The following is a 23,441-nucleotide window of genomic DNA, read 5'->3' as shown; positions in this document are numbered from 1 at the left end:
TTTTGAATGCCTGTATCTGTAGTTGTAATCAGAGAGGGAGATTTCATAGTTTCATAGATACAGCTTTTTTGGCTGGCCAAGAGATTAGTGAGCATTTAAAAATCATAGAAAATGTAGAGCAGAAAATATATTTAAAGTGAGGGTGGAGGAGGAACCTGTCAGATTCAGTCCCATGGCTGTCTCAGTACGCGGAGGCCAGTGTTGTCCAAATTTAATGAAGTTCAGGCTGAGTGGGCACTAGGTCATTTCCACTAGGTTGCAGATGGTAAGTGGGGACCTGACCTGACCTGCATTCCCAGTATATGTGGTATCTTTATTCAGAGATATTAGCTGAAGTGGAATAAAGTCTGAATTGGAAAACTTCCTTTTCTAGATTTTTTTTTCAGGATAAATTCCATCAATATCCAGTTCCTTCGACATACAAAATGAGAATCTTTATTTTAGGTGGCCCTTCAAGGCCAGAAGCAAGTACTCTCAACCTGTTGGTGCCAGCCTCTGGGGGCGAGGCATGGCATGTGAGAGCTGCAAATCGGCTCATTCAGCATGTGTCCCCATGGTCTTTGGGTGGGACTCCTTCCCCGGAGCTGGAAAGCTGATTTTGCCGTTTCCCAGTGTCAGTGGGGACTACCTTTCCCTGTAGCCACTTACAGAAAACAGTCCACTGTGCCGATGTGGACCTTCTGGTCACCAAGGGGCTTTGTAACCAAAGGGTTCCTTGTATTTACACGTGTGAGCTAAGGAGCAGCAGGTCGGGCCGAGGCATCCTGGACCCTGGATTGTTGCAGAGAATGTTGATCCAGAGAAGCGTGGAGGACGGCGGCCTCCCTACTCCTGTGTTGTGGTTGTGAATCCGTGGCTGTTCCCTGGCAGGTCAGCTCTGGTCCCGTTTTCTGGGGGTCATTCCTGCAGGCTCAGTGTGGGGCCCCATCCTTCAGTCTTTCAGCAGCTGGACGTGCAGCTGTATTTTTCTGTATTAAATCTCTGTATGTGAGTTAAATAGTGGCTGCTGTTAATTGTCTGTACCAAGCTCTGTAGGCCCTGGGTGTGCTGCTCCCAGGATTGGAACATGTGAAGATCAGTCATGGCAGTTGGTATCTGCGCTCAGGCATCTTTACACAGGAGTGAAAAGGGTAGTGCATACCATGCCTTTGCTATGAACTGTTTCAGCTGTAAAACTACTATTAAGAGTCTACTTTTGTGATGTGACCAGATACTTCAGGCATTTTCTTCCATTGTTGGGCCAAGGCTGGTAAGAGGTGGTAGGAATAAGCTCTCTCTGGGCTTCTGAGTGTGATCTGCGCCCCTTCCACGGTATTTTCAAATACAACCACCTGCCTTTTTCTCTTTAAACAGCTTTATTGAGACGTCATTCATATAACAGTGAATTCATTCACTTAAATGGTACAATTAAATGGTTTTTAGTGTATTCACAGATATGTGCAACTGCCGATTTTAGGACATTTTCAGGACCTCAGAAAGAAACCCTGTGCCCTGTAGCTCTCCACCCCCTGTGTTTTCCCTCCCCAAGCAGCTGCTCGTCTACTTTGTATTAGTACAGATGTCACTATTTTGGACTTTCACAGATCATGTAATGTGTGGACTTTTGTGACTGGCCGCTTTCACTGAGCATAATATTTTAAAAGGTTCACCTGTGTTATAGCATGTGTCAGTATTTTGTTACTTTTTATGGCTGAATAATATTCCATTTTATCCATTTACCACAAACGTTTGGATTGTTTCCACTTTTTGGCTATTATGAATGCTGCTATAAACAGTTGTGGCAAAGATTTTGTGTGGACCTGTTTTTCACTTCCGACGGGTATATATCTAGGAGTGGAATTTCTAGGTGCCGCAGACTGAATGTTTATGCTCCCCAAATTCATATGTTAAATCCTAACCCCCAGTGTGAATTAGGTCAGGTGCCAGAAGCCTAATGAATGGGATTAGTGCTCTTATAAAAGAGACCCCCGAAAGTTCACTGCCTCTTCCATCACGTGGGAGTGCGCTGAGCTTAGCCATCAGTGAGCCATGAAGTGGGCCCTCATCAGACACCCACTCTGCTGGCACCTTGGTCTTGAACTTCCCACCCTCCAGACTGTGAGGAATAAATTTCCATTGTTTATAAGCCACCCAGTCCGTGGTGTTCTGTTATAGCAGCTCAAATGGAGAAGACACTGGATCACATGGTTTCTCTATGTGAAATCGTTTTACAAACCTGCTGACTGTTTCCTACAAGTGACATCGTTTTTCATTCCCACCAGTAGTGTTTGAGGGTTTGATCTCTACAATTCCGCACATACACGTATTATTACCTGACTTTTTGATTCTAGCCATCCTTGTGGGAGTGAAGTAGTATTTCATTGTGGTTTTGATTTGTATCAATATTTCTCTGATGACTGATGTATTGAGCATCTTTTCGTGTACTTATTGGCTATTTGTATCACTTTCTTGATAGTGTACTTTGAAGCACAAAAGTTTTAAATTTTGATGAATTTCAGTTGCTTCATGGTTTGATAAGACATCAACTTATCAATGTCTACAAAGAAGTCAGATAGGATTACATTGCATTGAATCTGTAACCATGTTATGTATTCTGATCCATGAACATTGTATGATTTTTCCATTTATCCAGATATTTTAAAAGTTTATTTCAACAATACTTTGTGGTTTTCAGAGAAGAAATTTTGAGCTTTTGTAAAATGTATCCCTAAGTATTCTTTTTGATGTGTTTGTATGTGGCATTGTTTTCTTTATTTTTTTGATTGCTCATTGCTGGTGTATAGGAACACAACTGATTTTTGTATATTGATCATGTATTGTGTCACCACATTGAACTGGTTTATTCTGATAGGTTTTTAGGGGATTCCTTAGGATTTTCTATGTAAAATATGATGTCATCTGCAAATAGAAGTATTGTACTTTTTCCTCTCCAATCTGGATGCTTTTTATTTCTTTTTCTTGTCTAGTTGCCTTGCTGGCACCTCAACACGGTGTTGAATAGCGATAGGCATCTTTGACTCATTCCTGATCTTAGGGGGAAAGCTTTCAGTATTTTACCATTTAGTCTGATGTTAGCTGTGAGTTTTTCATAGATGCTCATTATCAGATTGAGGAAGTTCTCTTTTTTAAAAAAAAGAAATCATTGATTTTTAAAAACAGTATAACAAGCAAAACAAACATTTAAAACTTATTGCTACCATGCTTAGAACATACAGTGACAGTTCTATTATAACTATACAATATATGTAAATTATACTTGAAACCTGAATGTTGTGTCTTGACTTTAATTCATTTCAAACTATTTCTGATTTCCCTTTTGAGTGCTTGTTTGATTCATTGGTTATTTAGGCATGCTTTGTTTAATTTCCACCTTGTTGTGAGTTTTTCCTGGTATGGATTTTTAATTTCATTCCTCTGTTGTCAGAGGCTCTACTGTGATAATTTTATCTTTTTCACGTGTTGTTTATTTTCTGTCTAGTTCTATCCATTATTGATAGTGGCATACTGAAGTCTCTTTTATTGTTGGATTGTCTAGTTCTCTCTTTATTTCTCTACATTTTTGCTTCTTCTTCTTGTATTTTTTCTGTTATTATGTGCCTATATGTTTTTAATTGTTACATCTTCCTGATGGTGAGCCATTTATCATTATGAAATCATCTTTATCTTTATTAACTTTAAAATTTTTAATGTTTATTTTATTCATTAATATAGCCACTCCAGCTATTTTTGTGGTTGCTGTTTGCATGATTTATCTTTTCCCTTCCTTTTACTTTCAGTCTGTTTTTATCTTTGAATCTAAAGTATGTCTCCTGTAGGCAGCATTTAGTTGGATCACTTTTTAAAATCCAGTATGACAATCTCTGCCTTTGATTAGATTGTTTAATCAGTTTACATTTAATAGTATTATTGCTTAGTTGAATTTACATCTGCCATTTTTTGTTTTCTTCATGTCTTTTTTGTTCTGCTATTCCTCCTTTACTACTTTCTTTTGTGTTAAGTGTATACTTTGTAATGTAACATCTTAATATCTTATTATTTTACTGTCTGTAGTCATCTGCACAGTCCAGTACAGTTTTACCCGCACCTGCCTCTTTTATGCTGTTATTGGCAAATGTATTACACTTGTGTTACATAAGCCCAACATTACATTAGATACATGTTATTGTATACACTTTTTAAGTTAGTTATAAGAAGTAAAAAATAAGCATTTATACTGTGTTTTATAATTACATAATTACTTCTACCAGTGCTCTTTGTTTTTTCATGTGGATTTGAATTACCATTTGGAGTTACTTTTAGTCCGAAGACCTTCCTTTAGTGTTTCTTGTAAGACAGATCTGCTAGCAACAAATTCTTTCAGATTTGCTTATCTGGGGAAGTCTTTATTTCATCTTTATTTATGAGAGATAGCTTTGTTGGATACAGGATTTGTGTTTGTCAGTTTTTTCATGGAGTACTTTGAGTATGTTATTCCACTGCCTCTGGCCTTCATTGTTTCTTCTGAGAGCCAGCTCCTAATCTTACTTGGGGGGGGGGTGTCCCTTGGTAAGTGACAGGTTGTTTTTCCCTTCTAGTTTTCAAGACTTCCTCCTTGTCTTTGTGTGGTGTAATAAAGAAAATGTCTGGTCTTTCCCACCGCCACCCCCCCATTCCTAGCACAGGGGTTCCAAACCCTTGGGATTCCTGAGGGTCAGGAGTCATTGTTACGCTAAGACATGAACTCACAGTGTGCCCCTCCACAGCATCAGGATGGGGCTTGGTTTCCAGAAAGACCAGGCATAGGAAGAGAGGTTTGGGATCCCCCAGGGAATGGAGAGGGCTAGAGACTGAGTTCTATCACATGGTCAATGATTTAATCAATGAATCATGCCAACAGAATGAAATTCCAGTAAAGACAGTGGAGCTTCATGGTTGGTAAACACACTGTGTGTGTGTGTGTGTGTGTGTGTGTGTGTGTGTTTGAGAGAGAGAGAGAGAGAGAGAGAGAGAAGCTGGCTCTGAATCCACAGGCAGAGGGCAGGGAAGCTCTGCGTTCCCCCCAGCCTCTGAATTTATACCTGTTGATTGCCTGGGGCCACTGAAATGAGGCTGGTGTCTTCAGTGAAGACAGTCTCGAGGAGGACTGAGCCTTGAACTTGTTGAGTCTGAGAGTAGCTCCAGGTAGTTAGCCTCAGAACTGTGTTACAGTAAAACAGCTGATGTTGACTCTGACTTCGTTTAACTATGATGTATGTGTTTGTGGGTCTCTGTGTTCATCCTACTTGGAGTTTCTAGAGCTTCCTGAATGTATGGATTTTTGTTTTTCAATGAATTTGGGAAACGTTCTGTTATTTCTTTGATTTTTTTTTTTTTTTTTTTTTTTTTGCTGTACGCGGACCTCTCACTGCTGTGGCCTCTCCCGTTGTGGAGCACTGTCTCCGGACGCGCAGGCTCAGCGGCCATGGCTCACGGGCCCAGCCGCTCTGCGGCATGTGGGATCTTCCCAGACCGGGGCACGAACCCGTGTCCCCTGCATCGGCAGGCGGACTCTCAACCACTGCGCCACCAGGGAAGCCCCAGCACAGTGTTATTAGCTGTGGTCACCCTGATGGACATCACACCCACACAACGTATTATAACTGTGAGTTTGTACCTCTGACACTGTTCACCCACTCCCTCCATCCCTCCTCTGCCTTGGGCAGACACTAATCTGTCTCTGTCTCTCTGAACTGGGTTCTTTTTTGTTTTGCTTTTTTTTTTTTTTTTTTTTTTTTGCGGTACGCGGGCCTCTCACTGTTGTGGCCTCTCCCGTTGCGGAGCACAGGCTCCGGACGCGCAGGCTCAGCGGCCATGGCTCATGGGCCCAGCCGCTTCACGGCATGTGGGATCTTCCCGGACTGGGGCACGAACCCGTGTCCCCTGCATCGGCAGGTGGACTCCCAACCACTGCGCCACCAGGGAAGCCCTTGTTTTGTTTTTGACTCTACATATAAGTGAGATCATACAGTATTTGTCTTTCTTTGTCTGACTTATTTCACTGAGCATAATGTCCCCAAGGTCCATCCATGTTGTTGCAAACGGCAAGATTTCATTCTTTTTTATGGTTGAATAAGTCTGGTGTGTGTGTGTGTGTGTGTGTGTGTGTGTAGGTTGTTTCTATGTCTTAGCCATTGTGAATAGTGCTGCACTGAACATGGGGCACATATATCTTTTTGAGTTAGTGTTTTCACAGAAGTAGAATTGCTGGATCATATGGTAGTTCTATTTAATTTTTTTGTGGAATCTCTATACTGTTTTCCATAGTGGCTGCACCAATTTACATTCCCACCAACCGTGCAACACTTGTTATCGATATTTTTTGTCTTTTGGTAATAGCCATTCTCATAGGTGTGAGGTGATATCTTACTGCGGTTTTAATTTGCATTTCCCTGATGATTAGTGGTGTTGAGTATCTTTTCACATACCTGTTGGCCATCTGTATGTCTTCTTTGAAAAAGTGTTGAGATCCTCTGCCCATTTTTTAATTGGATCGTTTGTTTTTTTCTATTGAGTTGTATGAGTTTTTTATATATTTTGGATATTAGCCCTTTATCAGATATATGATTTGCGAATATTTTCACCCATTCAGTAGATTACCTTTTCGTTTTGTTGATGGTTTCCTTTGCTGTGCAGAAGCTTTTCTGTTTGATTTAGTCTGGCTTGTTTATTTTTGCTTTTGTTGTCTGTGCTTTTGGTAGAAAATCCAATAAGTCATCACTAGGACTGATGTCAAGGTGCTTACCCAGCTGTGTTTTCTTCTATGGTTTCCAGTCTCACACTCAAGTCTTTAATCCATTTTTAGTTAATTTTTGTGTACGGTGTAAGGTAGTAGTCCAGTTTCATTCTTTTGCATGTATATGCTGTCCAGTTTTCCTAACACCATTTATGGAAGAGACTGTCCTATCCCCATTGTATATTCTTGGCTCCTTTGTTGTAAATTAACTGATCATGCATGCATGGATTTATTTCTGCCTTTTCTATTCTGTTCCATTGACCCATGTGTCTGTTTTTATGTCAGTAACAGGCTGTTTTAATTACTGTAGCTTTATAACATAGTCTGAAATCAGGGAGCATGTTGCCTTCAGCTTTATTCTTCTCAAGATTGTTTTGGCTATTTGGGGTCTTCTGTGGTTCCATACAAATTTTAGGATTGTTTGTTCTATATGTAAGTAAATCTGGGCACTACCCCTCCCCCATTCCTGTTGCCAACTTCGTAACTAACTTATCTCCTCCTTGTTTCGTGTCCTGCTGGGTTATCTTTGTGAGGTCTGCCCTGTGCCCCCCAATGTTGAGTGTTGGGCTTTGCCCCTCAGGGAAGCCCTCCTCTGGGTGCACCCACATCGCCTGGGCTGCGGTGGGTTTGGCAGGCCGGCCTTCCTCTTGCCCTGACAGCATCTGGCTGTTAAACTCCACTGACTGCCAGCTGGTTACTCTTTTATTTCCAGCAATACTCGGGGGCATAAATTGCTCTGCAGATGCGTGCATTCTGACTGGCTCCTTTGAAGGAAGCATTTCTGAGGCCCCTGTTGATCATTGCTCTGACCTCAAGGGCCCCTTCTGGCTTCTCCCTGCTTCTCTCCTGCAAGCTTGCTGCTCAGCTTAGCTGCACCTCAAGTCTGCTCTTTTTTTTTTTTTTGCGGTACGCGGGCCCCTCACTGTTGTGGCCTCTCCCGTTGCGGAGCACAGGCTCCGGACGCACAGGCTCAGCAGCCATGGCTCACGGGCCCAGCCGCTCCGCGGCATGTGGGATCCTCCCGGACCGGGGCACGAACCCGTGTCCCCAGCATCGGCAGGCGGACTCTCAACCACTGCGCCACTAGGGAAGCCCTCAAGTCTTTTCTTGATTACCTTTCTCCACCTCCCCCTGCTCTTGAGAGCACCCTCCCCTGCGCTGTGTCACAAATGAAGTTGGTGCCTTTGGGAGGAGCCCTTCCATGGCTCCAAAGCTCTTGCTGGCTCACAGCATCTCGTGTCCTGCTTTCCCCTGGCAGGGTCTCTGAGCCAGGGCTCTGGAGCTGGCATGGAGACCACGACAAGCTTCTCTGAGTGGCACCCCACTCTAGGAGCTGAGCGCTAGTGGGGGTGGGGAGCAGCCTGGGGTCTCCTGGTGCGTAGTAGCTGCCACTGCGTGAGCTGGACCCGGAGACCAGGGTCCCGGGTTTCCAGTGTTCCATACCTAGGGTGAGCCTCTGTCTGCTGAGTGGGGGCTGGATGGAAGGAGGGAGCCCTCACCTCGGGAGCCTCGGGATGAGAAATGCAGAAGCCCTGAACCCTGCCTGGGGCCTGGGGGAGAGCAGGCTCAGTGCTGCCGGCTGCAACTGGGGGCCCAGGGGCCATGGTCAGGTTCAAATGCCACCGATGCTTGCTTGCCTTTTGTACATTTTCTTAATTTCTGGATTTTCAAATATTCTTCGATTTTCTTGAGTAGATATTTCTTCATTTACTCTTCACCCTAAGGAGCATTTCCAGAGGCTTTTAATGGTTGTGGTTTTGTTTGTTTACACATTTCAGTAGTTTCACTGGGGAGTGGGTCCTGGTCTCTTCAGGCCGTCGTGGTGGAGGCTGATACTTGCTTTAATTTGTAAAGCCCGCCTAAGTGGGTGTTGCTCGTGCGGGGGCAGGGGCAGCGTGACGCCCCCCTTGTGTCGTGCGGGGGCCGGGGCAGCGTGCCCCCCCCCCCCCCCCCGCGCGTGCTGGCTCCGTTTCTCGTTTTGCTCATCTCTTGGCGGAAGTCAAATCCTCCACTCTTCTTCCTTCTCATGGGAAGTGTTTGGTACAGAAGTGAATGGAGACTGGGAGTGCACGGGGTGAAAGTCCTGTGTTACTTTTGCTGTTTCTGGCGTTCGCCAGGCCTGTGCAGAGAGGACACAGCAGCCGCCACGCTTCAGCAACGTGGTGATTGCGCGCGCAGCTCTGCTCCGAGGCTGGACCCGTCGTTTACCGTCAGTTCAGGAGCCACTGTTTAAAATCAGTGTTTAGGATCAGTGCCATTTAGTGAGTTATATGTCTCAAATAATTTTCAAAAGGAATGAGGGATTGAGTTAAGATGAGAGTTTTTTTCTTTTATCTATTGATTCTTATCTCTGGCTCTTACATATACTCGTCTACCTTTAAGTTTATTTTTGCGGTAGTAACTTAGAATGCTGCCGTGACTTATAACCACTAGCTACCTTTGGTCTGATTTTTACATGTGTTTATTGGCATCTTTATGCAATTTGTAATTGCTCTGTTTTGACACTTAGAACAAGTTAGGTTCTTACTACTATTTTTAGTAGTATGACTGCAAATACCTAAAATTGTAGAATACCTGATGATTATGTGATTGTTATATGGTTAACAATGATTAGCTTCTCATCCCGCTGTGGGAGTGGAGAACTGAATCTAAATTTCTGGTAGGATTATGGGCTATTCTGTCACTTCTCCCCTGGAAACCACGCATGTAACCCACACGGGAGCCTGGGAGGAAGACGGGAACCGGGCCCTCCATCAGCCTTCCCTTCCTGCCGTGCCCACAGCTGGTGGCTCACTGGCACCCCTCTCTGGCGGTGAGAGCTGAATGGCCTCGAGGAGGTGGCCAAGCTGGCCTTTCTTAGGACAGAGGCCCGCGGTGGCAGAGCAGGAAGGGCTGGGTAGTGCTATCAGGGGCCGGAGGGAAGTGCAAATAGCCTGGTGCCCGCGTGTGAAGGTGGGGCAGCGCGGGTGAAGCGTGGGAACGGCTACCCTCCGGGCCAAGGAGACCTGGAGCTGAGACCACGTGCACTGGAGCCTGCCCCTCCTCCTGGGACCGTAGGCAGGGGGAGGGGGGCTGGCAGGAAGGCCAGCTGCAGAGGGAGCGGGAGGGCAGCATCCCCACTTGGGGCCTGGGATCGGGTTTCTAGCTCTCCTGGCCCCGCTGCTCCCTGGCGAGGCCTCCTCCTTCCAGGCCTCTTCACTGGAGGGTGTGCACACTTCCTTGCGTGATTTCTGTGCTGCTATGCAGAAGGCTGGGCTTTGTGAGTAACCATTTTTATTTCTTCTCAACCTAAGCCTCGTTGGTGTCCTGGTTATCTGATGATACTGGATGTGGGCAGCTTTTTTATTCCCATTGCTGTGAATGAAGAGGATATTCAGAGGTTGGAAGTGGGTGGGAGTAGATGGAATTTTCCTTTGGCCTCTGGCAACAGGTTAAGTTCATCCGTCTGAAATATTTCTAGCAAAAAAAATCCCCATATTTTGGATCTTGGTTGGCAAAGTGGTGGATTATGTTTCTTCACTGGGATTGCTTTTTCCAGTTTCTTTTAAGCGTCTTTGTCTTAGTGTGATCAGGCTGCTATAACTAAACACCACAGACTGGGTGGCTTAAACAACAGAAATTCGTTTCTCGCAGCTCTGGTGAGGACCCCTTCCTGGCTGTAGGCTTCTGGCTGTGGAGGAAGGGCTGAGGAAGCTCTCGGGGTCTCTTTTCTAAGGGCACTAATCCCAGCACGAGGGCTCCACCCTCAGGACCTGGTCACCTTCCCAAAGACCCCCCTCCTAACACCATCACATCAGGGTTTAGGATTCCAACATGTGAATTTTGTGGGGAAACATACATTTAGACCATGGCCTTCCATGTGCTGACGAATAGCATTTCTCCCTCCTGAAGGCCCTTCGGCCCTGGAGTCTTAGCAGAGGGCCTGCATAATGAGCCTGTTATTAAAGCCGATTAGCACTTAGCGCCTGGGGTGCGTGGATTTGTGTGGAACGGTTAACGCTCCGACTGGATTAGTCCCTCTCAGCACTTGGCAAACCTGCTGCACAGTTTGTACCAAGGAAGGTTGTAGTGGGCGGTGTGTATGGGCTTGGATTTTCCAGTTACATAAGTACTCCACACGTATTAATTAATGTTTGTTTTCATCAGGCCTACAAGATTATATGAAGGTTGTAATTTATATTGGTTACATAAATTGAGTATTTAAGTAATCATTTAAGGTTAAGTTTTATTTTGGGTAAATACTCTGTTAAAAAATTTGGTGTGGGAAGGAAAAATTCCCTTTTCCCCACTCTCTAAATCCTGCTCTAAATAAGTAACTACCACTATTAATATACAATTAGCCAGTTAGTTTTCAAATAGCTCTTTTAAAAAGGACATAAGGTGGAAGTTTTTCAGAATGGGAAATGATTAAAAATGCAGCTTAAAAGCTCTGAATGAACTTATTACGTTTGGTTCCGAAATGTGCAGAAGCCAGGAGCAGAGTTCTTTTGTCTTAACCACTGTCTGTGTTTGAATAGTTTTTGGTGTGTTAGAATTTAAACATTCCAAGATCTCTGTGTTCACTTCCTGAGATAGTAGAGCACAAAGAAGTCAGTGAACCAGGAGTGTGAACGGGGAGTGTTTGCGGGAGGGCCGAGTACTGAGCTTCTCCTCCTGAGACGCTTGGGTGATAAGAAGGTGGTGGCCAAGGGTGTGCAGATCCAGGGCAGGTGCAGAGACCCGGGCCGCCTCTGTGGGGACAGCGCCCACGGTCCTGTGCCTCCTGAAGAGATCTCATTTCGCACCTCATCTGGGGACTTATTTCTAGCTTCAGGACTTTTAATAACACTTCATGGCTGCACCCCAAGGCTAAACGAGCGAAAGAAAACTGAAGGAAAAGAAGGGCATGTTATGCAGAAGACAGCGTCTCGGGCACCAGGAAAGGCCGAGGGCTGCCGGCAGGGCGGGGTGGGGGCACAGAGCTGCTGGGAGCTGTTTAATGACAGAAGATCCGAGTCATTTCAGGCCACGAGTCCTCCCCTTCTCTCTGGCTGTAGAACAGAAGGCTCGCCTGACCGGGTCCTGTGTCTCCTGAGCTGAAGACCTGGTCACATGACCAAGCTTCTCCCATATACTCGGCCTTCCCTAGTCAGAGAAGATCCTGTTTTCTTTCGTTTTGCCCATTTTCCTACTGGGTTGTTTTGATTTTTTTTAAATTGTTTTATAAAACTCTTTATATTGAGGACTTTGGATTTTTATCATTAAAAATCCAAAAACTTTTGCAATCTTTCCTAGGAAAATAGCTTGTTTTTTTGTTTTTCAAATTCAGAAAGAACTGTACAGTTTATAATTAAATAAAAGAAGCAGTACCCATTTCTCCCCTCCCCGCCATGAGTTCTGGTCTCAGAAGTTACCCTTTTTAATGTTGAAGCTCTCTCTCAAGATACCTGCCTGCAGGTTTCCAAGCTCAGTGCTTATCCTATGTGGCAGAGAGAGATTCTGTAGAATGCGGCCTCTGTAGAGACTGGCCCCTGTGTGTATAAACTGTTTACTCTTTGCTTCTGGGTTTCAGAGGGAAGCACTTTTCAGAGCAGTCTTTTCTGCAGCATTAGGGAGACGTTTCCCACGGGCACGGGGTTGAGATGTGTTTTATTTGACCTGTTACCTACGGGGCAGAATCCCACGTGCCCTCAGTGGCCTCTGCTGTGGATCAGACGTTTTCCGACACCTGAGAATGAACTGCTGCACGTGTTCCTTTCCACAGCATCTGGGAGGCGTGGTCCCCCCAGCGGGGAGCTCTGTTCTGAACTGGGGGCTGCTGCTGTGGCCACTGCATGTCTGTCTTTGATGCTGGAAACCCCTCAGCCGTGCTCTTGCTTTTCCTTATGAAACCCATCTTAGCTGGGTCGCACCCTGACTCTGGCTGAGCTCTGCCCTGCGTCAGTTTCTATCTGGCAACTTGCCCTGTCGCACTGAGGTCTCCTCCTCCCAGAAGACTCAGTATCTGCTTGGTAACACCTCGTACTCTTTCTGTCCACCGTCTGCCTTTTAGTTTCCTGGGGCCTCTTCCCGCCTCGGCCCCCGCCAGCCAGCCCTTCAGGGATGCCCTGTTCCCTGCTCTCTCCGACTAGGACACATGGTCTGCAACTGTAGCTGTACTAAAGGGGACACGTTGAGTCAAGTGTCTGCCTGCCACCCAGTCCTCCAGTTCACAGTTTTTGCTCTTCCCTCTAGAGATCCTGTCTGCATGTAACACATCTAAACACAGAAGGACGTCAGTACACACATGCATGCCCAGATGTCCTAAGTACAAAGAGTGTGTGTGTCCCCAGATCTGTACGGGCAGCTGGTAGCACCGCTGGCATCTTGCTGGTTGGTCGGTGTTAGTCCCTGCGGCCCCTTCTGCCCCCAGGTGTGGATGCACCGCGTCTGCCTAATGAGGCCTCAGCAGACAGGCGTTCGGGTCGCCCCCCTCGGGACTCGGCAGTGTATTTTCCTGCTCATGCTTTCAGCACAAAGATGCACTTTGCTCTGAATCACGAACCTCTCTTTTCTTCCATTAGCATGAATAATTTAGTTGACTGTCAAATGATTAGGGTATTTGAAAGATTTAAACATTGTTGAACAAGTGACCAAACCAACCAAGTAACCAAAGTGACCAAACCAACCAAGTGACCAAAGTTTAATTGGTGGTTGATCAGGAACATTTTTCATATTTTAGAAACTACTACATGTGTTTGTTACTATTGGCGAACGCAGCTGTAACGTTGCACACTCCAGAACAAGTGCACGTCCCCACCAAGGAGCATTTCCACGGCAGACCGTTGTACAGAGAATGTAGTTTCCAGAGCAAGCCGCGTGAAGCCTTAGCTGTTTCTCTCCTTAGTCCCAGGAGTTTGTGTACAGCTCTTTGGTGAGTGCCATCCCGACAGATAAACTGTCAGCCGGATGGATGCAGAGCCTCCGGCTGCGGAGAGGCTGCCTCTGGTCGGGTTCAGTCTAGGGAACGGAAGGCCCTCGGCTCACCCCAGCCGTCCCTAAAGCTCAGTGCACTAGTGGAGGAACCGCTGTGTCCCTGCGTTGGGCAGAGGGAAAGCACAGGGACACGGTCCAGCCAGCAGGCCTGCCTCACTCTACCCGGGACGGGGACGGGGAGGGCGCAGGTGCCTCTGTTACCCACAGGTCCTCAGCAGGTGTCGTCCTGCCTCAGGTCTGAAGAGTGTGCCTGAAGTGTGTGTGTCATCTGAAGGGTTTTTTGAGATACAGGTGATGTACGATATTATATGAGTTACAGGTGGGCAACACAGTGATCCAGTTTTTAAAGGTTATACTCCATGTATAGTCATCATAAAATACTGGCTACATTCCCTGTGCTGCACAGTGTCTGATGGGCAGGGCTGAGGGCCGGGTGTCCCCTCGGCCTCACGCCGGCCCCCGGCCCCCTGGTCCCCCTTCACACCCGTGGCTGCTCCCACGCCCTCCCTCCCATTTCTGTCTCTGCCATCAGTGGCGGGACCGCCTTCTTCTCAGACCTCTTCACCTCATGCGTCTGTGAGCCTGTGAAGGCCCCGTAGCAGTTCTCCCGGAGCCGAGAGCTCTAGTCTGGCGACGGGGCCTTTGGTTTCACAGCTTGACCTAGAGGCCTGGATTGGGTTGTGAAATCAGTTTCCTCCAGGATTACCAGTTTCTCAATGAATTCAGTGTTTAAACATAAAGTGATTGTGAGTTCTAAAATTTAGAAGGGTTAGGAAATTAGGCTTTTTAAATTACATTTTATTCAGAACCTTGGCCGTCGCTGTCCTTTGGGACACACCAGACTGAGCCCCTTCCCGTGCGGGGTACTGAGGGCAGGGCCTCGGCCCTGGTTTGTGGCTTGGAAGTCATGCCCACAGCACCCACTGCCTCCAGAGTCCCCAGGCAGAGTTGGGGTGCTGAGGGGGGGGCTCTGGGGAGGCTCCCGCCCGGCCCCAAGCCACCCCACACTGCCCAACCTGAGTACTTTTCACTCCAAAGCAGCTTCCCGACACGGATCCGAGCCCTTCCTGGGGCAGTGATGGCCCTTAGCCCGCCGACAGGATGACTCGAGTTGGGCTCTGCCCTGACACAGCGCGTGGCCTCTGGCTTCAGGCGGCCGGCGCTATGCGTTGACCTCTTTGATCCACGCAAGGAAGCGCACTCCCGGGCGGATGACTGTGGGGTGACAGCACTGCAGTAATGTCACCTGGTGCAGACGACCATGACACTGAAGCTGAACTCCACCCATGCGGGGTGACAGCAGTGTTTTCCTGCTGAAAGAATGGGATGCCTGACCTAAGGAAGAGTAACATTTTTCTCCTGATGTTTGACCTTAAATACCTTTAAAAAATAATTGCTTTTATTAAAGCATTCATATGCCGTGGGATCTGGACTGGACCAGTACCCTCAGGTTATGTGGCCTCCACAGAACCCAGCAGGGCACTAGGTTGTGTTCTTCCTCCTCATCCCTTGCATTCGTTTCTGATTTTCAGAGATATCTTGGCATAACATTTCCTTCGCCCCCATCACTGAAATGGCGCATCTCATTTATCACCATGCAGTTTGCATGTAATTTTTCTTGCTCGGGTAAAATTTGTGTTTTGATCCTCTTTTGGACCAAGAGTTGCCCTGGCAGCCTGGGGGCAGGTAGCTAATGCTTTCTCACAGTGCACGTATAATCAGACACTTCTAATAACTCGGTTACACGCTTTGCCAGAAAAATCTGAGATGAGAAACTTGCATCTGTCACATTTGGATAATTAAAGCACTTAAAGCTTTATATTTGAGGAAAAACAAGAGTAAATGCAAATGGTACTGTATTTTGGTCTTTAACTTAGAGACATTTTGTTCTTTTTTTTTTTTTAGGTAATGAAGTTTTGTGCTTGGTTTTTTCTCGGCTTGTGTTTTGGGGAAGTCTTTTTTTTTTTTTTTTTTTTTTTTTTTTTTGCGGTCCGCGGGCCTCTCACTGCTGCGGCCTCTCCCGTTGTGGAGCACAGGCTCCGGACGCGCAGGCTCAGCGGCCATGGCCCACGGGCCCAGCCGTTCCGCGGCATGTGGGATCCTCCTGGACCGGGGCACGAACCCGTGTCCCCTGCATCGGCAGGTGGTCTCCCAACCACTGCGCCACCAGGGAAGCCCCTTGTTCAATATTTTAAGATTACAAACTGTGAGACCGAGTTGGAGGGATGGCAGCTTAGAGTGTTTAACTTGGTCAGATAAGGTTCTATTTTCCAGATCCAAAGAGACGAAGTTCACAGGTCTAGTTAGTTTGCTTTTTTCCAGTTTTAGGAGATATAACTGACACACAGCGCTGAATAACTTTCAGATGTACAGCATAGTGACGACTTATATATATTTCGAAAGGAGGACAACAATAAATTTAGCTAACATCCATGGTCTCATAGATACAAAAAAAGGAAACATTATTTTACTTGTGATGAGCTCTTAACAGCCTTCTCTTAACAGCTTTCGAATGCACATTACAACATTGCCGTCCGTGTCATCACGCACACGGCCGATACTTGTTTACCTTATAACTGTAAGTTTGTGCCATTTGACCACCTTCCCCCAATTCCACCCACTCTCCTCTGGTAACCACAAATTAATTTTTTTTCAAGATTCCATTGATAACTGAGATCATATGGCATTTGTCTTTCTCTTTCTCACTTATTTTCCATAGCATAATGTCCTCAGGTCCATCCATGCTGTCACAAAAGGCAGGATTTTATTTTATTTTTTTTATGGCTGAGTAATGTTCCATTATATATATGCTGCTTTTTTTTTTTTTTTTTTTTTTTTGCGGTACGCGGGCCTCTCACTGCTGTGGCCTCGTTGAGGAGCACAGGCTCTGGACGTGCAGGCTCAGCGGCCATGGCTCATGGGCCCAGCCGCTCCACGGCATGTGGGATCTTCCCGGACCGGGGCACGAACTCCTGTCCCCTGCATTAGCAGGCGGACTCTCAACCACTGCGCCACCAGGGAAGCCCTATATGCCACATTTTATCTGTTCATCTGCCGACGGACACTTAGGTTGTTTCCATATCTTGGCTGTTGTAAATAGTGCTGCTGTGAACATAGGGGTACATATGTCTTTTTGAGTTAGTATTTTTGTTTCCTTTAGATTAATACCCAAAAGTGGAACTGCTGGGTCATATGGTAGTTTTTATTTTTAATATTTTTGAGGAACCTCCACGCTGTTCTCCACAGTGGCTGCACCAATCTACATTCCCACCAACAGTGCACGAGGGCTCCCTTTTCTCCACACCCTCACCAACACTTGTTACTTCTTGTCTGTCTGATGATGGCCATTCTGACAGGTGTGAGGTGATATCTCCTTATGGTTCTGATTTTCATTTCCCTCATGATTAGAGACGTTGAGGACCTTTTCGTGTACCTGTTGGCGACCTGTATGTCTTCTTTTGAAAATTTTCTAGTCAGATCCTCTGCCTATTTCTACACCATATTGTTTGCTTTTTGTTGTTGTTATTGAGTCGTATGAGTTCTTCAAATATTTTGGATATTATCTGGTACATAGTTTGCAAATATTTTTTCTCATTCTGTAGGTTGTCTTTTCACTTTGTTGATGGTTTCTTTCGCTGTGCAGAAGCTTATTTGTCTGATGTCATCCCACTTGTTTATTTTTTATTTTGTTGCTTGTGCTTTAGTGGTGATTTCCCCAAAAAAATCATTGCCAAGACCTATGTCAAAGAGCTTTATTTTCTTATTTCTTTTAGGAGTTTTATGGTTTCCAGTCTTACATTTACGTCTTTAATCTGTTTTAAGTTAATTTCTGTGAATGGTGTAAGATAGGGGTCCAATTTCACTCTTCTGCATGTATGTGGCTGTCTGGCTTTCCCATGACCATTTATTGAAGAGACTGTCTTTTCTCCATTGAATATTCTTGGCTCCCTTGTCAAGTATTAGTTGACTGTATATGCATGGGTATATTTCTGGGCTCTCTGTTCCATTGATCTATGTGTCAGTTTTTATGCCAGTACCATACTGTTTTGATGACTATAGCTTTATAGTATAGCTTGAAATCAAGAAGTGTGATGCCTTTTGCTTTGTTCTTCTTTCTCAGGATTACTTTAGCTATTCAAGGTCTGTTATGGTTCCATACACATTTTAGGATTGTTTATGTTTTTTCCACTTCTGTAAAAAATGCCATTAGAATCTCAATAGGGATTGCATTGAATCTAGAGATGGCTTTGGGTAGTATGGACATTTTAACAATATTAATTCTTCCAACCCATGAACATGGGATACGTTTCCATTTATCTGTATCTTTTTCATCAATGTCTTGTAGTTTTCAGTGTAGAGATCTTTGACTTCCTTGCTTAAATTTATTCCTAAGTATTTTATGTTTTAGATGCCATTGTAAATGGTATCTTTCTTTTTCACATAATTTATTGTTAGCTTGTAGAAATGGTACCAATTTTTGAATGTTAATGTTTTAAATTTATTTATTTATTTCTATTTTGGGCTGTGTTGGGTCTTCGTTGCTGTGCGCAGGTGTTCTCTAGTTGAGGTGAGTGGGGGCTACTCTTTGCTGCGGTGTGTGGGCTTCTTATTGCAGTGGCTTCTCTTGTTGCGGAGCACGGGCTCTAGGCATGTGGGCTTCGGTAGTTGTGGCACAAGGGCTCAATAGTTATAGCTCGCGGGCTCTAGAGTGCAGGCTCAGTAGTTGTGGCGCATGGGCTTAGTTGCTCTGTGGCATGTGGAATCTTCCCGGAACAGGGCTCAAACCCGTGTCCCCTGCACTGGCAGGCGGATTATTAACCACTGCACCACCAGGGAAGTCCTGAATGTTAATTTTGTAACCTGCAGCTTTACTGACTTTATTGATTAGTTCTAACAGGTTTTTTTTGGTGGAGTCATTAGGATTTTCTGTATATAAAATCATGGATTCTGCAAATAGAAACAGTTTTCCTTCTTCCTTTCCAATTCTGATACTCTCTATTTCTCTGGCCTGACTGCTCTAGCTAGGACTTCCAGTAAGTACTGTATTGAATAGGAGTGGTGAGAGTGGACAGCCTTGTCTTGTTCCTGATCTTAGGGGAAAAGTTTTCGACCTTTCATCGAGTATGATGTTAGCTGTGGGCTTTTCATCTGTAGTCTTTATTATGCTGAGGTATGTTCCTTCCATACTTAAGAGTTTTTATCCTGAATGTTGAAAATTTTGTCAAATGCCTTTTCTGCATCTACTGAGATGGTATTTCTTTCCTTTTGTTCTATTAATGTGATGTATCACACTTATTTGATTTGTGTGTTTCAACCATCTTTGCATCCCAGGGAAATCCCACTCGATCATGGTGAATGATCCTTTTAATGTGCTGCTGAATTTGGTTTGCTAGTATTGAGAATTTTTGCATCTGTGTTCATCAGGAAAATTGGCCTGCCTATAATTTTTCTTTTCTTGCACTGTTCTTTTCTGACTTTGGTATCAGGATAATTCTGGCCTTGAAAAATGAGTTTACAAGTGTTCCTCTCCGATTTTCTGGAAGAGTTTGAGAAAAATTAATGTTAATTCTTCTTTAAATGTTTGATAAAATTCACCAGTGAAGCTCTCTGGTCCTGGACTTCTCTTCATTGGGAGATTTTTTAAATTACTGATTCAATTTCCTTACTAGTAAATGGTCTGTTCGGATTTTATATTTCTTCTTATTCAGTCTCAGTAGGTTATGTTTCTGAGAATCTTTCCATTTCATCTTGGTAGTCCAGTTTGTTGGCATGTAACTGTTCATAGTATTCTCTTATGGTTGTTTGTTTCTCTGTGATATGAGTTGTAATTTCATAGTAGCTTCTTATGATCCTTATATTTACATGGTATCAATTGTAATGTTTCTTTCATTTAGAATTTTGTTGATTTTGGTTCTGTTTTCCCTGGGGAGTCTAGATAAAGGTTTGTCAATTTTATGTTTTCAAAGAACCAACTCTTAGTTTTGTAAATCTTTCTATCATTTTCTTGTTCTCTATTTCATTTATTTCTTCTCTTTATCATTTTCTTTATTCTACTGACTTTGGGCTCAGTTCGTTCTTTTTTTCCTACTTCCCTGAAGCACAGAGTTATGTTACTTGGGATCTTTCTTGTTTCTGTGTGAACTTGTCTCTTAGAACTGCTTTCATTGCATCTGTAAGTTTTAGTATGCTGTGTTTCCATTTTTGTTTGTCTCAAGATAATAGTTTTATTTCCCCTTTAATATCTTCTTTGACCTGTGGGTTGTTCAAGAGAGCCTTGTTTAGTTTCCATGTATTCATGCAGTTTCCAGTTTTCCTCCTCTTACTGATGGTATATGTTGTGGTCAGAGAAGATACTTACCATGCTTTCAGCCTTCTTGAATTTGCTCAGACTTGTTTTGCGGCCTAACATATGGTCTGTCATAGAAAACATTCCATGTGTGCTGGAAAGAACGTGTATTTTGCTGTCATGCTATATAGAATGTTCTGCATGTGTCTGTTAGGTTCATTTCATCTATAGTGTTGTTCAGACTCACTGTTTCCATATTGAGTCTCTGGATGATGTACATCCATTGTTGAGAGTGGGGTATTAAATTCCCCAGCTATTACTGTATTGCAGTTTATTTCTCTTTTTAGCTCTGTTAGTTTTGTTTTGCTTTTTTGGCCACACTGCGTGACTTGTGGGGTCTTAGTTCCCCAACCAGGGATCAGACCCAGGCCCTTAGCAGTGAAAGAGCTGAGTCCTAACCACTGGACTGCCAGGGAATTCCCTTAGGTCTGTTAGTTTTTACTTTATACATTTATGCGCTCCAGGGTTGGGTACATAAATATTAATTGTATCTTCTTGATGGATTGACTCCTTTATCATTATATAATGGCCTTCTTTGTCCCTCTTTACCATTTGTAAAGTCTATTTTGTCTTGAAGTATCTTTTCCCATTATCCATTCACTCTCAGCCTATGTGTGTCTTTAAGGCTAAAGTGAGTCTCTTCGTAGGAAGCATATTGTTGGGTCTTGTTTTTTTTTTTGATCCATTCAGTCATTTTGTGTCTTTTGATTGGAAACTTTAGTGCATTTAAATTTAATTATTGATAGGCAAGACACTTTGTTAATTTCTTTCTGGCTATGTCATAGATCCATTGTTCCTTGCTTTTTATCCTGCTCTCTTTTATTGTGGTTTTTGTTTGTTTTTTGGCTGCCTTGGGTCTTTGTTGCTGCGTGCGGGCTTTCTCTAGTTGCGGCGAGTGGGGACTGCTCTTCGTTGTGGTGCTCGGGCTTCTCATTGCAGTGGCTTCTCTTGTTGCGGAGCATGGGCTCTAGGCACATGGGCTTCAGTAGTTGTGGCACGTAGGCCCTAAAGCATGCAGCATTCAGTAGTTGCAGCACACGGGCTTCAGCAGTTGTGGCTCGTGGGCTCTAGAGCGCAGTAGTTGTGGCACACGGGCTTAGTTGCTCCGTGCCATGTGGGATCTTCCCAGACCAGGGATCGAACCTGTGTCCCCTGCACTGGCAAGCGGTATTTAACTTCTATTTCTTCTCCCCCTCACATTTTAGGTTACTGATATTATAGTTTACATATGTTTTATGTTGTATCTCCAAGGACAGATTATTGTAGTTATGACTATTTTTAGTACTTTTTTTCTACTTTTAAACTAGAGTTGTGATTTATGCACCACCTTTACTGCCATATTACAGACTCTGACTATGAATTTACCTGTACTAGTGAGTTTTACACTACCTTCCTGTCTTTATGATGTTAATTACAGTCCTTTTATTTTGCTGATGAGCTCCCTCAGCTTTTGTTTGTTTGGCAGAGTCTTTATCTCTTCTTATTTCTGAAGGACAGTTTTGCTGGTATAGAAATCTTAGTTGACAGTTTTTTCTTTTAATATTTTATAACATTTTATAATATTGTAGGTTAATTATAATTCAATAAATAAAGTAAAAATTTTAATAATTAAAAAAATATTTTGAATATATCATCCCATCCTCTCCTGGCCTGAAAAGTTTCTCTTAGAAATCTCTCCAGTTTTATTGGGGGAGGGTAGCCGGTTCCCTTGTATGTAACTTGTCTCTTTTCTCTTGCTGCTTTCAAAATTGTTTGTCTTTGACTTTTAACAATTTAATTGTGTGTCTCAATGTAGATGTATTTGGGTTCAACCTATTTGGGGTCCTTTGGGTTTCATAGATCTGGATATCCATTTCTCTCCCCAGGCTTGAGACATTTTCAGCCATTATTGCTTTAAATATACTTTCTGTCCCTTTATCTTCTCCTGGAATTGCTGTAATGTGGATATTGTTGTTTCTGACTATGTTGCACAAGTCCCTCTGGCTTTCCTCATTCTTTCTTTTTTTTTGCTCCTCTGACTGGATAATTTCAGCTGTCCTGTCTTCCAGGTCACTAATCATTTCAATTGTTTCTCTGTATTGTGAAGGCTACTTTTGAAGCTCTCAGTTGAAATTTTTCAGCTCAGTGACTGTTTTTCAGTTCCAGGATTTCTGGTGTGTGGTTTTCTTTTTGTTTTTGATGCTGTCTGCTTCTTGTTTGAACTCCTGTTTTGTTCATGTGTTGTTTCCTAATTTCATTTAGTTGTCTGTTATTGTGGTTCACTAAACTTTGTTAATAGGGTTATTCTGAATCCTTTGATAGTTCATAGATACCACATTGCTTTTGGGTCAGTTATTGGAGCTTTCTGAGTTCCGTTTGGTGGTGTGACATCTACCTGCTGTCGTGACGCCTGACTCCTTACGTTGTCTTCTGCGCTTTTGAGTGAGTGGGTTCCTCTTCCAGGCCTTATAGGTTCTTTGCTAGAGACAGTTCTTGAGCAGCTTAGTTTGGGTTTCTGGACCTGTCAGCTGCTACCGTGCTCAGGCAGATGGGCTTGCTATGCATGTTCACTCTGGGGCAAGGCCACTATCTGAGCCCTGGGCCCTGAGGTCCTGTTGGGTCGGGGGGTTGCTGCTGGCTGACAGTGTTCAGACAGGTTGGCTGGGTTGGTTCTCTGCCCACGTTGAGCCTGTAAGAGGGACCGCAGGGGCCTGGGTTCTCTGGTTAGGCTCCACAAACAGCCAGGATGGGACGCTATCCTCAGCAGTAGAGGGGGCTGTGCATTAGCTTCTGTGCCCTGGTGGGGCAGCAGCGTGGGCCTCAGGGTCTGCCCAGCTCAATGTCTGGGATCCCAGATCTTACTGGACTGTGCCTGAATTCCCTGGCTACACGGGGCCACCGGTTCTGCTCTGCAGAAGGGAAGAACCTCGGGCTGTGCCCTCCACTCAGTTGCCACTGTAAGCAGGGCTGCTGGATAGACAGCACAGCCTCCTGTGTGCTCTGCTCAGGGCCCCTGGGCAGGCGGGCTGAAGGCTGTACTCAGCTGTGGGCGGGCCGTGGGTTAGTTGCCCCTCCCAGGGGCAGCAGATGGTCAGGCTCTTTGTGGTCTCGACTCAAGCTGACCCACGCCCCAAGTTCCCTTGTTGGATGGTGCCGCTGGTTTTGCTTTGTGGGTGATCAGCTCTGCCTGTTGGACTCTGGTTGGCAAGGCTGGGAGCTTTACTCAGCCGTGGGCAGTGCTGTGAATTCACTTTCTGCCCAGGCAGAGCGGGAGGCCCGGAGAACCCAGTCGGGCTTTGTGCTCACGCGGGGCAGTAGACGAGGTGTGACAAGACCCTCCTGCTAAACTGCTCCAACAGAACGAGTTTTGGTAAGTTATGGATGACAACTTTCTTTCTAGGATTCCATAGA

General features: G+C 44.7%; 1 protein-coding gene across 4 annotated transcripts in view; it reads left to right on the top strand.

Annotated features, from left to right (window-relative positions):
* TDRP (testis development related protein) overlaps positions 1-23,441 on the top strand; it is a 54,168-nt gene that overhangs the window by 22,426 nt on the left and 8,301 nt on the right. The window lies entirely within an intron of this gene.

This window comes from Stenella coeruleoalba, assembly GCF_951394435.1.
Source record: "Stenella coeruleoalba genome assembly, chromosome: 21".
NCBI lineage: Eukaryota > Metazoa > Chordata > Mammalia > Artiodactyla > Delphinidae > Stenella > Stenella coeruleoalba.
Note: the sequence above shows the minus strand (reverse complement) of the source record. Positions and strands in the feature narration are given on the sequence as shown.